The sequence below is a fragment of the Podarcis gaigeae genome, assembly GCF_964106915.1.
Source record: "Podarcis gaigeae genome assembly, chromosome: 5".
Classification (NCBI taxonomy): Eukaryota; Metazoa; Chordata; class Lepidosauria; order Squamata; family Lacertidae; genus Podarcis; species Podarcis gaigeae.
The window spans coordinates 98314885-98330845 of NC_139681.1; the positions used below are offsets into that span (position 1 = coordinate 98314885).

At 48.3% G+C, this 15961-nt stretch overlaps 1 pseudogene across 1 annotated transcript; it reads left to right on the forward strand.

Annotated features, from left to right (window-relative positions):
• The first annotated feature begins 3962 nt into the window (after positions 1-3962).
• Positions 3963-8388, forward strand: LOC310844735 (cytoskeleton-associated protein 5 pseudogene; annotated as a pseudogene). The gene has a single exon. The product of its transcript is annotated as a cytoskeleton-associated protein 5 pseudogene (transcript).
• The last annotated feature ends 7573 nt before the right edge of the window (positions 8389-15961 follow it).

A 15961-nucleotide genomic window follows, 5' to 3' on the forward strand; every position in this document is an offset into this window, starting at 1 on the left:
CATGAGCAGGGGGCAGGACTGCCCGGGGGGGGGGGGGAAGAAAGGGGAGCTGAGCAGACTGCAAGAAGTCTTGATATTTTTATAAAAATGCTTTGTGCATCTGTATCTAATCTTGCCCCTTTCTAAAAGTGACTTATTGGTGTGTGTACAGTGGTACCTCAGGTTACAGAGGCTTCAGGTTACAGAGGCTTCAGGTTACAGACTCTGCTAACCCAGAAATATTACCTCGGGTTAAGAACTTTGCTTCAGGATGAGAACAGAAATCGTGCTCCGGCGGTGCGGCGGCAGCGGGAGGCCCGATTAGCTAAAGTGGTGCTTCAGGTTAAGAACAGTTTCAGGTTAAGAACGGACCTCCAGAACGATTTAAGTACTTAACCCGAGGTACCACTGTATTCCATTCGTAAGCAGGGCGTTTTATAAATCGGTCTGTTGGATCTATGTATAGTGGACATTGCAATAAATAATGGTACAGATCCTCTACACAGGGTTGCCCACATATACAAAGTCTCTCCTCGTACTGTACTTGTACCGACCATCAAACACCATCGAGGGCACTGATTGGAATCGTAATTCTGCACCTAAGAATAAAATGAAATCAAGGGGTTTTCTCCTGGTTGGTGTGCTGTGTCCCGTTGGTGGCACTCAGCCTTCTTCAGATAGGAAATGCTCTGCATGGGACAGGGGGACAAAAGTGTGGGGGATTGAGGAGGATCAGTTGGGTAGGGAGTGAGAAATGTCCCTATTTTCAGCCAAGGAATGTTGGCTTTTCTGGAACTTGTGGGCATGCAATGAATGTTGGAAGACTCAGGACAGACCAAAAAAGATCCTTTTTCATGCAATGCATAGTTTATGTGTCAAAACAAAAAATTCCTTCCAGTAGCACCTTAAAGACCAACTAAGTTAGTTCTAGGTATGAGCTTTCGTGTGTATGCACACTTCTTCAGATACACACTTCAGATAGTTTATGTGTGGCTGTGTATTCTTTACTGAAGAATAAAAAGTACAAAATTAGAAGTAGAGTAAGATAAGACACACACACAAACCCCCCCACAAGAAATAGTACCCATGTACATCAAAACAAAACAAAACAAAACAAAACAAAAAACAAACAAACAATCTTGTACACATTACACAAAGGGGGATTGTTATTGTAGATAACCATTGCATAGTTAAACTATGGAACTCACTCCCACAAGAAGCAGTCACCAACCTGGATGGCTTTAAAAGGGGATTAGGCAAACTCACCTTGCCAACAAAGGTCCGTATAGTTAAAGCTATGGTTTTCCCAGTAGTGATGTATGGAAGCGAGAGCTGGATAATAAAAAAGGCTGATCGCCGAAGAATGGATGCTTTTGAATTCTGATGCTGGAGGAGACTCTGGGGAGTCCCATGGACTGCAAGAAGAACAAACCTATCCATTCTGAAGGAAATCAGCCCTGAGTGCTCACTGGAAGGACAGATCCTGAAGCTGAGGCTCCAAGACTTTGGCCACCTCATGAGAAGAGAAGACTCCCTGGAAAAGACCCTGATGTTGGGAAAGATGGAGGGCACAAGGAGGAGGGGACGACAGAGGACGAGATGGTGGGACAGTGTTATCAAAGCTACCAGCATGAGTTTGACCAAACTGCGGGAGGTAGTGGAAGACAGGAGTGCCTGGCGTGCTCTGGTCACAAAGAGTTGGACACGACTAAATTACTAAACAACAACAAAGACCAACTCATGGAGGAGGAGAGGGCAAATCGATGGCTACTAGCCATTCTGGCTATGTTCTCACTTTACTTCCCTAGGAAGCAGACCTTTGAACACCACGTTCTGGGAACTGCAGGTGGCCATGGTGCTGTTGTGCTCATGTTGTGCCTGCAGGCTTCCCAGAAAAGGCATTGGGTTTGGCCGCTGTGACAACAGGATGCTGGATTAGATGGGCCATTGGCCTGATCCAGCTGGGCTCTTTTCATGTTCTGATAGATGGTGGGGGAAAGGCTGTGTGCGCACTTTCGTTTCCTCCCAAGAAAACAGCAGCTTCTCGCTTACTCCGCCTCCCACTTTCTGATTCCCTGAGAGCTTTTCACTCTCGGCAAATAAATGGCAGCAAATTCTCTCCGTGTGCCGGAGGCTAAACAAATAAACAGGCAAGCAAACAAGGGCACACATTTATGATTCATTCTTTATTCTGCAATCAGAGCTCAAGCACATTTCCCAGAAGAAACAATTTGTAGAAAAGCACTGGTTTCCTTTGCACAAATTGTTAGGCTTCGTATTAGGGTTCAGCGAGGAGAGGCTTGAGATGCAAACATTTCTTTCTAATGCAAGACTTTTGGCCGCAGAGGTCAAAATAAATGGTGCTGTGCCAGCTGCCCGTTATGTGCAACAAATGTTTTGCTAAGCTACTTATCCGGCCCAGCAGTTCTGCCTGGATCTAGTTGCCCGTTGAAACTAGACCCAGTTAGCAGATTTCTTTCTTTGAGGGAAAAAGAATGATCTGAAGAGAGCAGTATAGAAATGATGATTTTTGAGCACTAAGGCCCCTTCCTGGAGCAAAAAACTAAGCAGGTGTCTCACACAAAACAGGGGCAAAAATTGCAGAGTTAGCAAATAAATTTGCATAATATGCAGATTAGATCGCCCAGGTTAGCGAAGTGGGACATGAAAACCCCCCTTGAGGCAAAATTCTGTTCCGCCATCCATGCATTTGTTCTACATGCATTTGTTGTATGGACGGAATGAAAACTGAGTAAAACAAACACAAGGATGAAATACCTAACTTTCCTTAGGAAGCTATTAGAGGCAAGAAGGCTTCCTTCAAAAAATGGAACAGCGAGGAATGCTAAAAAAGAATTTGAGGAACACAGTGCTAAAAACATTAAGACCAACAACAAGTTCCTTAAATATATTAGTAGCAGGAGACCATCTAGGGAGGTGGCTGGACTCATGACACTCTAACTACTATAGGACACTATAGCTACCCACCACTGATGAACAAAGTGAAATAGAAGGGAGATGGTGATAATAGAATCATAAAATTACAGGCCTGGAAGGGGTCCTAAGAGTCAACTACAATTCTACGCTTCTGTGTTTCTTTGTGTACTGTTTAACTTGGTCCACAGTTGAAAAATCCCTAGCAGATCCAACTTCTGCTTAAAAACCTCCAAGGAAGGAGAGTTCACCACCTCCCGAGGGAGACCGTTCCACTGTCAAATGGCTCTTACCATCAGAAACTTCTTCCTAATGTTTAGTCAGAATCTCCTTGCCTGTCATTTTAATCCATTGGGTCAGTTCTACCTTCCGGAGCAGGAGAAAACAAGCTTGCTCCCTCTTCCTTGTGATAGACCTGCAGATATTTGAAGACAGTTCTCATATCTCCTCCGAGTCTCCACTTCTCCGGGCTAAAAACCCCAAGCCCCCCTAACTGTTCCTCATAATGCTTCATTTCCAGACTGTTGGCCATTTTGGTTGCCCTCCTCTGCCCACTTTCCAGCTTGTCAACACCCTGCTTAAATTGTGGCACCCAGAACTGGAAACAGGACTCCAGGTGTGGTCTGACCAAGGTAGACTAGATCTGGACACTAGACCTCAACAAGCTGGGAATAGAATTAGAAGAGGAGAAGAAGAGTTTGGATTTGATATCCCGCTTTATCACTAGCCTAAGGAGTCTCAAAGCGGCTAACAATCTCCTTTCCCTTCCTCCCCCACAACAAACACTCTGTGAGGTGAGTGGGGCTGAGAGACTTCAGAGAAGCGTGACTGGCCTAAGGTCACCCAGCAGCTGCATGTGGAGGAGCAGAGACGCGAACCCGGTGCACCAGATTACGAGTCCACCTCTCTTAACCATTAGAATTAGCTTTTGATGATGATTTAAAATTATCTCCCGACCTTGATCCTGAGGGCCCATGGTGGGCTTCAATAATTAACGCACCATGTTCAACAACATAGTTGTTTTTAACTTACAAGCCCCACATCCCACTCTGGAGGTTTTCATGGCGGTTGCAAGACTCTCTTCCCTCCTGACTTTTCTTTCCTCTGCTGCTGCTGCTGCTGCAAGCTCCTGGCTAGGGTCCTGATGACATCACAATGAGCCCAGCCTGCCTCCGGGCAGAAGCCACCGCTCACCAGCGGGAGCAACAACCCCTCAGGAAGGGCCCCTTCCCCAAGGTGTGGGAACCATCACCTCCTTTCTGGAGGGGCCCAGGGAGGAGGCTGGGGGGCAGCCAGGAAGACTCGAGGGTCCTTCCGCCACCTCTCTTACTCCCCGGAATGTCCTCTGCCCTCCCTGGTCTGAGGGCCGCCCAAGGGAGGACAAAGCCACCATGCCCCGCATGGCTAGCCAAAGTTCTAGAACTCAAGGTGAGCCAAGATGCTAGATCCAAGGACTGCGCCAGAGGCGGAACTCTCAGAGGAATCATGTGAGCTGGAAGCTGCCGCTGTCCTCCCAGCCTCCTGCCTCCGGGACATGGACAGCAGTAACTGGAAGGAACGGATTTCTTGCCTGGAGGTGTTTGAGAAGGCCGTGGAGAAGATGGAAAAGAGCCAGATGCCCTGCCAGGCCCTTGTGAGACTGCTGGACAAGGAGCCCGGGTGGAACGAGACCAAGTTGCAGGCGATGCAGAAAAGGTTGCACATCGTCACCCTCATCGCCCAGAGGGGGAACTTCTCCAAGACCACTGCCCAGTTTGTTCTGGGGAAGCTAGTGGACAAGATCGGGGATGTCATCTGCAGCGGTGACACCAAGGAAGCTCTGACGGCCGTAGCAGAAGCCTGCGGGTTGCCCTGGACAGCGAGGAAGGTGGTGGAAGCGGCCTTCTTGCAAGACAGCCCCAGGACCCACTCGGAAACACTCAGCTGGCTGACTGGTGCCATCAAGGACTTTGGCTTTGACAGCTTGGAGGCCCAAGACTTTATTGGCTACATCAAAGCTGCCTTGACTGCTGCTCACCCGGACGAGAGAGCTTCTGCCTTCGGCCTCCTAGGGGTGATGTACCTGTATGTCGGAGCCCCGCTGAGGGTCTTCTTTGAGGATGAGAAGCCGGCTTTGCTCTCCCAGATTGACATGGAGTTTCAGAAGGTGAGTGGTCAGCACCCGCCCCCTCCAACACGAGGCCGCTGCAAATTCTGCAGGGACTGCGGGAGCGAGCAGAGAGGGGGCGATGCTCAGCCCTGCAAGAGAAGTGATGCTGTTGACATTAGCCAGAAGATCTCCAAGGAGCTGATGTCAAAGATGCAGGACACGAGCTGGAAGGTCCGGAAGGAAGGGCTTGAGGAGGTTTCCAGGATCCTCAGCAATGTCGGGTCCATCCAGCCCAGCCTGGGGGACCTCCCCGTCGCCTTGAAGGCTTGCCTGCATGACTCCAACAAAGCCCTTGTGAAGCAGACACTCTCTGTCCTCCAGCAGCTGGCCAAGGTAATGGGCCCAGGCATTAGGCAGCATGTCAAGACTCTGGGGATGTCCATCATCGCCATCTTGAGGGACAGCAAAAGTGGTGTGCGGGCTGCAGCTCTCATGACTGTGGAAGCCTGGGCTGAGCAGACTGGCATGAAAGAATGGCTGGAAGTGGAGGATCTTTCTGCAGATCCAAAGAAGGATAGTTTCTTCCAAAGGCAGGGGCTCCTGGGTTGGCTGGTGGAGAAGCTGCCGTCCTCCAGCTCCGCCACCAACGACCTGCTCCGTTGCGTGCCTTACCTCTACTCTGCCCTGGAGGACAACCACGAAGACATGCACAAAGCAGCATACGAGGCTGTGCCATTCTTCGTCCTCCAGCTTGGCTTTGAGAGGATGGCCGAAGCTGCCAACAAGCTGAAGCCGGCTTCCAAAGACCAGGTCCTCTCTCTGCTGGAGCAAACCCAAGCTGGTCAACCAGCAAAGCCCACCCGGTCTTTCCCCAAATCCCTTTCGAAGCTACCGCGGGGCAAGTCTTGGCCCAAGTCCATCTTGGCTTCTCCCCAGCAGTGCAAGCCAGTCTCCTCCTCAACAGAGAACTTAGGAGCCAGCGATGGGGGCATGGATGTCAAGAAAGCCAAGTCGGAAGGCGCCGTCCCCAAACCAAAGAAGCCACCAAATGTGAAGCCGCAGGTGAAGCTCAGCATGAAGGAAGACATCAGTAAGCTGGGCCCCATCTTCATCATCGTCCCCAAAGCAAAAGAGCAGAGGGCAAAGGACGAGAAGGCCCTGAAGGTGCTGAGGTGGAATTTTAGCAGCCCCAGCAGCAAATATGTGGAGCAACTCAAGGCCCAGATGTGCACCTGCTTCTCCACCTGGCTGCAGGAGGAGCTCTTTCACTCCAATTTCCAGCACCACATCAAGGCGCTGACCGTGATGACCAAGCACTTGGAGAGTGAGAAGGATGGGGTCATCAGCTGCCTGGATCTCATCCTGAAATGGCTCAGCCTGCGGCTGTTTGACACCAACACATGGGTGCTGATGAAGACCTTGGAATACTTAAAGAAACTCTTCAGTCTCCTGATTGAGGAGAGGTACCAGCTGATGGAGAACGAGGCTGCTTCCTTCCTGCCCTACCTCCTCCTGAAGTTGGGAGGGACAAAGGAGTCCATCCTCAAAGAGGTGCGGGCGATCGTGAAGCAGACCACCCTGATCTACCCGGCCGCCAAGACTTTCTGTTTCCTCCTGGAGGGAGCCCAGGCTAAGAATGCTAACCAGAGGGTGGGGTGCTTGAAAGAGCTTGGTTGGCTGCTCAAGACGTATGGTCCAGAAGTGTGTCAGCCAAACCCAAGCAAAACCCTGAAGACCCTGATCACCTTAACGGGAGACTCAAACAATGCTGTCCATTGCGCAGCCTTGAAAGTCATTGCCATTGCCCGGGACGTCTATGGAGTCGAGGCCTTCAAGGCCATTGGGAACATCTCTGACAAGCACATGAACTTGCTGGAAGGGAGTATGAAAGATGCAGCTGCCAAGCAAGTCAAGGAAGAAACAGTGGACACCCAGGTCTTCAACCTGAGTCTTAGGCTGGGGTCCTTAGAAGGGTACAAACAAAGCCACGGAACTGGTGGCAGCCACACAGGGGGAGAACATCTGGCTTCCCATGCAGACCAAGCTGGGGGGCAGAATGTCAGTGATGGCATGGCCTCCTGCAGAAGTCCCAAAGCAGTTGATGTTGTCCCCTACCGGACTGAGAACCCCAACATCAACATGATCATCTGCCGCGTAGCCAGCGGCAGCACCAGCACCAGTATTGAGGCGCTTTTGCAGATCCAGGAGATTTTAAAGCAGGAGGACCAAGCAGAAACCTTGTCTGGCCATATCAACCCATTCCTGATCGCAACGCTCCGGCAGCTGAAGTTCATCCACCAGCTCCATGTGATGGCGGAGGAGGAGATGAGGACTCAGAAAGTCATGGAGCTTTACAGCTGCATCATCTCCAACATGGTCTCCCTCTTCCAGGTGGAGAGCCTCGCCCAGGAAGCCTCTGCTGGGGTGCTGAAGGACCTCCTGAGCAGCCTCATTGCCTTGCTGCTGGATTCTCCCGTTGAAGAGGTCCAGGAAGAGCAGGGGACCGCCCAGTCTATTAGCCACTTGATAAGCAAGGTGCTGGAGAAATCAGACCACAACAGGCTTCTCAGCTCTCTGCTGCTGCTGCTCCATGAAGGCTTGAATGCCCCCACTGACCTGGTGGCCTTTTCTGAGATGGTTGCCAAGTGCTTGTGGAAAGCCATCAAGTTCCTGCCACAAACCATTGGCAGCATCAATCTTGACCAGCTTCTGCTGGACATCCACGTCTTCATGAAGGCCATGCCCAAGGAGAAGCTGAAGCAGTACTCGAGCAACTACCCATTCCGAGCCCTGAAGTCTCTTCTGAACACTCTTTGCAAGCTGAAGGGGGCAGAGATCATGGGTCACCTGACGCTGATCAAGAACAGAGATGAGTCTGAGCTGGAGGATCACCTGTGGAAGGTTGTGGAGCACTTGTCAGAGCAGGCTGCTGTCCATCAGGACAAGGGCTCTCCTCACCCAGATGAGCACAAAGCAAATGAGACTCTGGCAGCTATTTTCAAGAAGATCAACTGCAAGGAGACAGCCAGGGCGGGCCTTGAGGAACTGTATGAATACAAGGGGGGAAACCCACAGGCAGACTTGGAGCCTTTCTTGAGAAACAGCTCGCTCCTTTTCCGGAGCTATGTCAAGCACGGTTTGGCAGTTATAGGGACAGAGAGACAAAGCAAACAGAAGAGCTCTTCTCCTGCAGAAAGTGGCTTAGAGTGATGCTAACAGTACAGACCCCCGTTGCCTTAGAAAAGAGAAAGAAACCTCAAGTATGGAGTCTCAGGAGCAGAGGGTCAATGACTTGGCCAGGCATGCTTTCCACTGGCCCTCCCTCTCCAGCCAGCAGATCATTCTCAAGGTGAAAAACTAAACAATAAAATCAACTGCCTACCTAACACACCAGAGGGGCCATCATTGAAATCATACTTGGGTCACTGGGGCTGGATTGGTGGGGTTTCTCTCATAGCACTAGCATTCCTGAACATCCAATGAAGCTGAATGCTGGAAGATTCAGGACAGGTAATGTGGGAATGTTCAGGGTGGCAGGAGAGGATATATTGTCTATCAATATCCTTCCTAACTTGAGCTAGCAAGTTCCTTTACTTAGGTGGGTACATTCCCCTTTACACAGCAGAAAACGAGTTGCAAACTCGTGTGAGTTCCTTAAGACAATACGCAATTCCATCTGGCTTGTCCAGATTGAAATGTGTTCTAATATTTTCCTGGTAAGACCCCTTGAATCCCTCCTAAAAGAATAAAGACACCACAGTCTTATTCATAAGCAAGAAAAAGAAAGTTTACTCATGACCAGGCAGAGCACAGTGTTGATCCCTGAGGGCAGGCTTAAGGCTTAAAGTCACAAGCATATACAAACAGGTTTACCCCATATGTGGGTTGACCTAATGACTGCAGTTAGCAGTCCAGGAAGTTCGCAGGACGAAAAGAAGATGGAAAATAGAGAGAGTGGAAGAATGCCTTGGCCTTTTACCAGGCCTGGAAAGGTCACGCCCACCCACTAGTCACATGCAAGAAAGGCCAGGAGGAGCAGGATGTTTCGACTGGCTGGACCAAACATTCTCTTGCAGGTCCACTCTAGGAAAACAAGGAATGTTGTATACTTGACTGCTCTCAGTGGATTGCATCCCATAGGTAAAAGGAAGTTTTCAGGCAGCGTATAGCAGTGGCGTAGCGTGGGTTGTCAGCACCCGGGGCAAGGCAAGTAATTTGTGCCCCCTAACCCGTGGATTTGCGCCCCCTAACCCTAACCCCCAGATGTTGCGCCCGGTGCGGCCGGCCCCCCCTGCACCTCCCACGCTACGCCACTGGCGTATAGTCAGGACTGCCTGCTGAAGGCCTGAAGGGCCCTGCCCTTGCCTCTCTCCACCTGGCTTGGGGTGGGGCTTGACAGGCTTCACAAGGACTGCGGCTGCTGCTCAGCAGAGAGGGCTCCTCTTTTAAATTGTTTTTAATTTTTATCTTTGTTGTTTTAAATGAGACCATCTTGGCTGTGAACCCTGGAAGACCTGCACACTGTCTTGCTGGCCCTTTCCCATCTGGCCTGGGAGAGTGGAATGTGGACTGACTCCAGCTACAAAAACTGAGGCTGTTGAACAGATTCTTGGGCTGGAGCATTGTTTATGGGGGGCTGAGAGAGCTTGCTGCTGTTATTGATATGATTGTTGTATCCTTAGTTTTAGATCTTATGATTTACGTGGAAATTGTTTCCATTTGGTTGTGTATGTTTTGATGTGGTTTATTTATTGTTTATGACTTCTGCTATGTTTGTAGGTATGTAATTTTGTAATTATGTAAACCCTGTTATGTTGTAAGCCGCCTTGAGCATAGTTGCAACTACGGAAAGGGGGCATACAAATAAAAATGACGATGATGATGGAACTCCCTCCCACAGGAGGCCACCAACCTGGATGGCTTTAAAAGAAGACTAAACTACAGTGGTACCTCGGTTTACAAACTTAATCTGTTCCAGAAGTCCGTCCTTAAACCGAAACCGTCCTTAAACCGAGGCGCGCTTTCCTGAATGAGGCCTCCCACTGCCAGTGCCCTTCCACCATTCGGCTCCTGTTCTTAGACCGAGGTAAAGTTTGCAAACCGGGACACTACTTCCAGTTTTGCGGAGTTTGTAAACCAAATAGTTCGTAAACAGGGCTGTTCTTAAACCGAGGTACCACTGTAATTCAGGGAGGAAGAGAAAACTATCAGTGGCTATTAGCTCTGCTCTGCCTCCCATTGGAGGCAGAGGTTTCATAATACAGTCATACCTCATGTTACATCCGCTTCACGTTACGTTCTTTCAGGTTACGTCCCGCGGTAACCAGGAAGTACCAGAAAGTGTTACTTCTGGGTTTCGCCGCTCGTGCATGTGCAGACGCGCAAAATGATGCCATGCACATGCGCAGAAGCGGCAAATCGCAACCCGTGTGTGCGCAGACGCGCCGCTGCAGGTTGCATTCTTTTCATGTTGCGAATGGGCCTCCAGAACAGATCCCGTTTGCAACCAGAGGTACCACTGTACAAGCTGCTGTAAACCATGGAAGAGGTGAAGGCTCTTGTGCTTGGGTTCTGCTCGAGGGTTTCACAGATGCATTTGGTTGGCCACTGGTTGGTTGTTCATAAAGATGTTAAAACCAAAACGAGCCCAGGACTGAATCTGGTGGCCCCCTGCTTGTCACTGCCCCCCATGATGAGGAACCATTAGTGATGACTCTTTGGGTTCAGTTACAGATAGGTAGCTGTGTTGGTCTGCCATAGTCAAAACAAAACAAAATTCCTTCCAGTAGCACCTTAAAGACCAACTAAGTCAGTTCTTGGTATGAGCTTTCGTGTGCATGCAGACTTCTTCAGATACACTGAAACAGAAGTTTCCAGACCCTTCTATATAGTGAGAAGGTGGGGAGGGGTATTACTCAGAAGGGTGGTGGGAATGGGTGGTTGGCAGATAGCTGTGATGAGCCTGTTGACGACTCTTAACGACTGCAATAGGTCTTACAGGGAGAAGCAAGGGGTGAAAAGGTGAAAAATGGCTTTGTCATGTATAATGAGATAAGAATCCAAGGTCTTTGTTCAGGCCAGGTTTCTCCACGGTTTTAAGTTTGGTGATAAGTTGTAATTCAGCAGCTTCTCTTTCCAGTCTATTTCTGAAATTCCTTTGTAGTAAAACAGCTACTTTGAGATCTTGTATAGAAAGTCCTGGGAGATTGAAGTGTTCTCCTACTGGTTTCTCTGTCTTGTGATTCCTGATGTCCGATTTATGTCCGTTTATTCTTTGGCGTAAGGTCTGGCCTGTTTGTCCAATATAGAGAGCTGAAGGACACTGTTGGCATTTGATGGCATACACAATGTTAGACGATGAGCAATTAAATAGTCCCGAGATGGTATGTGTGATGTACCATGGGTTCAGTCAGTCAGCCAGCTCCAGCTCCACCCTACTGTTACCTCATCCAACCCACATTTTATCAGCTTCTCCACAAGAATATCACGGGGGACTTTGCCAAAAGCCTTACTGAAATCAAGATACAGTGGTACCTCGGGTTACATACGCTTCAGGTTACAGACTCCACTAACCCAGAAATAGTACCTCGGGTTAAGAACTTTGCTTCAGGATGAGAACAGAAATTGTGCTCCGGCGGCGTGGCGGCGGGAGGCCCCATTAGCTAAAGTGGTGCTTAAGGTTAAGAACAGTTTCATGTTAAGAATGGACCTCCGGAACGAATTACCGGTAAGTACTTAACCCGAGGTACCACTGTACACTATGTCCACCAAGCTTGTAATGCTATCCAGAAAAATAATGTATGTGGGCTTTCCACAGTGGTTTGGCCACTGTAGGAACAGGATGCTGAACAGCATGTGCTCCTTTGGGCCTGATCCAGCTCCAGGGCTCTTCTAGGTGTCATTGATAGAAGGAAAGGAGAACGGAGAAGCTCAACGTGGGCAATATTGGCCTGGGTAGCAGGGACCAACCATCTGACTCTGTTCCTCAAAGTTTCACATGGATGAAAAGGGCTTCGTATACCATCTGAATTTATTATGCAAATCTCATTTTGCACAATTCATTCTGCTTCTACTAGTGGTGGAGGGAGGGGCAAAGAATTAGGGAAGGCCCTTTAAGTGAGGGGCTGTAGCATAGTGATGGATATGGCCATGCGACCCCCATCCTAATAAGGGCAGGGGGCTTTCTTGCAAAGGAGCACCCCACAGCCTGTAGGATTGACCTCTCTGCTCACCAGCTGGTAAATGGAGGCTTTGATCCTGCTGGAATCTGCTTACCCATTGGTTCTTCTGCAGGCATCCTGCACAGTGCAAAAGCCTGTGATAGCCCCAAATCACTCTGGGCAACACAACCTGAGCCAGCACAATCCAGAGGTGTCTCGAACAGGCTTGGATCCCCCTAAATTGGCAGCTCAGGAATGAGACTTGGCCCAGTGCACAACCCTCGTGAGCATCCCTATAGTGAGTGGGAGTGGCTGCTGAGACCACATAACACCGGTCTTGAAAGACCTGCATTGGCTCCCAGTACATTTCCAAGCACAGTTCAAAGTGTTGCTGTTAACCTTTAAAGCGCTAAATGGCCTCGGCCCAGTAGACCCGAAGGAGCGTCTCCACCCCCGTCGTCCAGCCCAGACACTGAGGTCCAGCTCTGAGGGCCTTCTGGCGGTTCCCTCCCTGTGAGAAGTGAGGTTACAGGGAACTAGGCAGAGGGCCTTCTTGGTGGTGGCCCCCGCCCTGTAGAATGCCCTCCCATCAGATGTCAAAGAAAACAATTATCTGATGTTTAGAAGACATCTGAAGGCAGCCCTGTTTAGGGAAGTTTTTAATGGCTGATGTTTTAATGTATTTTTAATCTTTTGCTGGAAACCGCCCAGAGTGGCTGGGGAAACCCAGCCAGCTGGGCGCAGTATAAATAAATAAATTATTATTATTATTATTATTATTATTAGTCAGCCCTAAGTCTTCAGTACTTGAACTCCAAAAGTAACATTCTCTTGAGACACACTGGATACTGAGTTTGGCTTTTAAAACTTTCTTCCCTGCCATATTTCCACAAAACCTCTTTCTCTTGTACCATAAAATATACCTCTTGCCACTTGACCCTTCTGGCTTTGCAAACACACCTGAGGCATGGAAACTCTCTGAGATGTCAATAGGCCGTGTGGTTAGAGATGCAGCCTGTTCCCTATCATGTTATACAGGGAATCAAAACTCTCCAGAGAATTTCAAAACCCTCCGCCGCTTGTCAGATGCAAAATGGCTCATGCATTAAGGTTGCTATGGACACCCACAGAACAATGATCTATTACAAGGTTCATAACTTCCCCACCAGCATCCTAGGGGAGTCGAGAAAGCTTTATAGAATTTTGCTCTTCTGCTCGAAGCATGGAATTTGTCTTCAATCACGCCTACTTTTGCTAGTGTCCTCAAGGCGACTGAAACACATAGTTCAGCTTACAAAATTCTTCACCAAGTGGAGAGGGTGAAAAGTTCTTCTCCCCCCCTGGTCATATGAGACCTTGGGTCATCCAATGGAAGTGATTGGCTGCAGACTTAGAACGCTTTATTTAAACAAATTGGTTTCAGTGGGCTTACTCTTGAGTATGGAAAACGCTCAGCATCATCCTAAATATTTCTGTATTTTTGTTTCTTACACAGTGCTTTTTGCCAGAACATGCTTCAAGGAAGTTTGCATCAAAACAAAGCAAATCAATAGAAATTGCAGGAGGAAAAAGATTATGCTACAATTTAAAACCAGCAATAACCATCTTACCAATCTTTCTAAAAAACAGAAAGACTCAATGCTCAAAAATGGTAAAATTAAACAAAACTTGGCCTCCAAACATGGAATTTTGGAGATCTAAATCTTTAAACATTTGCATTGCTTCTCCAGATCTCCAAAAAAAAAGCGTAATGGGTGATTTTATAAATTTCTTGTAACTTAGGAGATACCCAGTTCCTTTAGACCATCACGATTCATAACATTTTATTATTTATTTTAATACTGAACATTCCTTTCCCACTCCCAATTTCTTTTTAATTCTTATGTCTTCCTGCTGTATTTCCAAACGTGCATCATATAACTTCAACTGTAATCCCTCCTGACGTATGATTCAGCAACAGCTTCCAGGTTTCCCCCGTAAACCTATTGCCTATAGATTTCTTGCAGCACATGACCGGATCAGATTATTTTGATCTACGTTAGTAGAACGCTCTCTGGTTTGGTTGGGGATAAGTAATTAAAAAAACAACAAAGGTCCGTATAGTTAAAGCTATTGTTTTCCCAGTAGTGATGTATGGAAATGAGAGCTGGACCACAAAGAAGGCTGATCGCCAAAGAATGGATGCTTTTGAATTATGGTGCTGGAGGAGACTCTTGAGAGTCCCATGGACTGCAAGAAGATCAGACCTCTCCATTCTGAAGGAAATCAGCCCTGAGTGCTCACTGGAAGGACAGATCCTGAAGCTGAGGCTCCAAGACTTTGGCCACCTCATGAGAAGAGAAGACTCCCTGGAAAAGACCCTGATGTTGAGAAAGATGGAGGGCACAAGGAGAAGGGGACGACAGAGGATGAGATGGTTGGACAGTGTTCTCGGAGCTACAAACATGAGTTTGGCCAAACTGCGGGAGGCAGTGGAAGACAGAAGTGCCTGGTGTGCTCTGGTCCAGGGGGTCACGAAGAGTTGGACACGACTAAATGATTAAACGACAACAACAATAAAAAAAGAGAACAGATAAGTGAGGGAAGAGTGTGGAGCGGCCTGTAAGGAAGCCCAACAAAGTTCTGGTTTCCCCCCATGGTGACTACGTCGATTCTTTTTTTTTGAAATAGGTAAAGGTAAAGGGACCCCTGACCATTAGGTCCAGTCGTGACCGACACGGGGGTTGCGGCGCTCATCTCGCTTTATTGGCTGAGGGAGCCGGCGTACAGCTTCCAGGTCATGTGGGCAGCATGACTAAGCCACTTCTGGTGAACCAGAGCAGCACACGGAAGCGCCGTTTACCTTCCCACCGGAGCGGTACCTATTTATGTACTTGCACTTTGACGTGCTTTCGAACTGCTAGGTTGGCAGGAGCAGGGACTGAGCAACAGGAGCTCACCCCGTCGCAGGGATACGAACCGCCGACCTTCTGATCAGCAAGTCCTAGGCTCTGTGGTTTAACCCACAGCGCCACCTGCGTCCCATATTTTGAAATATGGACCATCAAATTCTTAAAAAGTAAAAAATAAATCTCTCTCTTTGTTTGTGCCACTGCTTTGCTGGTGCTTTATGAAGGTGCTTAGCCTGCCTGTTGGATAACGCAAGGCTGCCGCAGATTGTCAGTTGCTGAGAATCAGGTCCTGGGCATCTGTGAAAACAGCATCAGGCGAGCCTTTGGCTCGAACCACCGACATCAGGAAAGTGCACAGGGTGCCCACGTTCGTTACCAAGTTTCCTGCCCGCTGCATCTTCTTAGGTCAATCTCCATTTTGATTGGTCCCTCTAATGAGCATGAGAACAGGTTCCAGGAAGCAACAGGATCAAGGTAAAATAAACACAAGCAGGGCAAACAAACCCATCATCAGAGCTATAATAAAAAATAAACAACAAGCCTGCCATTAAAGAGAGACACGCTAACTAAAAATATAATAACCCCGATCCTCGCACCGGAGGCTTATTTAAATTTGTGCGAGCACAGGATTTCATTTTCTCTGCTCAAATTAGCAGCAAAAGGCAGAACTGCCTGAGTGGTCCATGATGCATTCTGGGTTCACCCTGTAGCTAATAATAATAATGATAATGATAATAATAATTTACTTGTACCCTACCTTTTTCTGATGGGACTCAAGGTCGCTTACAGATCCAAATAATAACCATGAAAACATAGAAAAACAAAGTGATCATTAAAAAGCAGTTAAACATCAATAAGGAAAACTACATACATATATAACATTTATTAAAACCATACAAATAATTGCA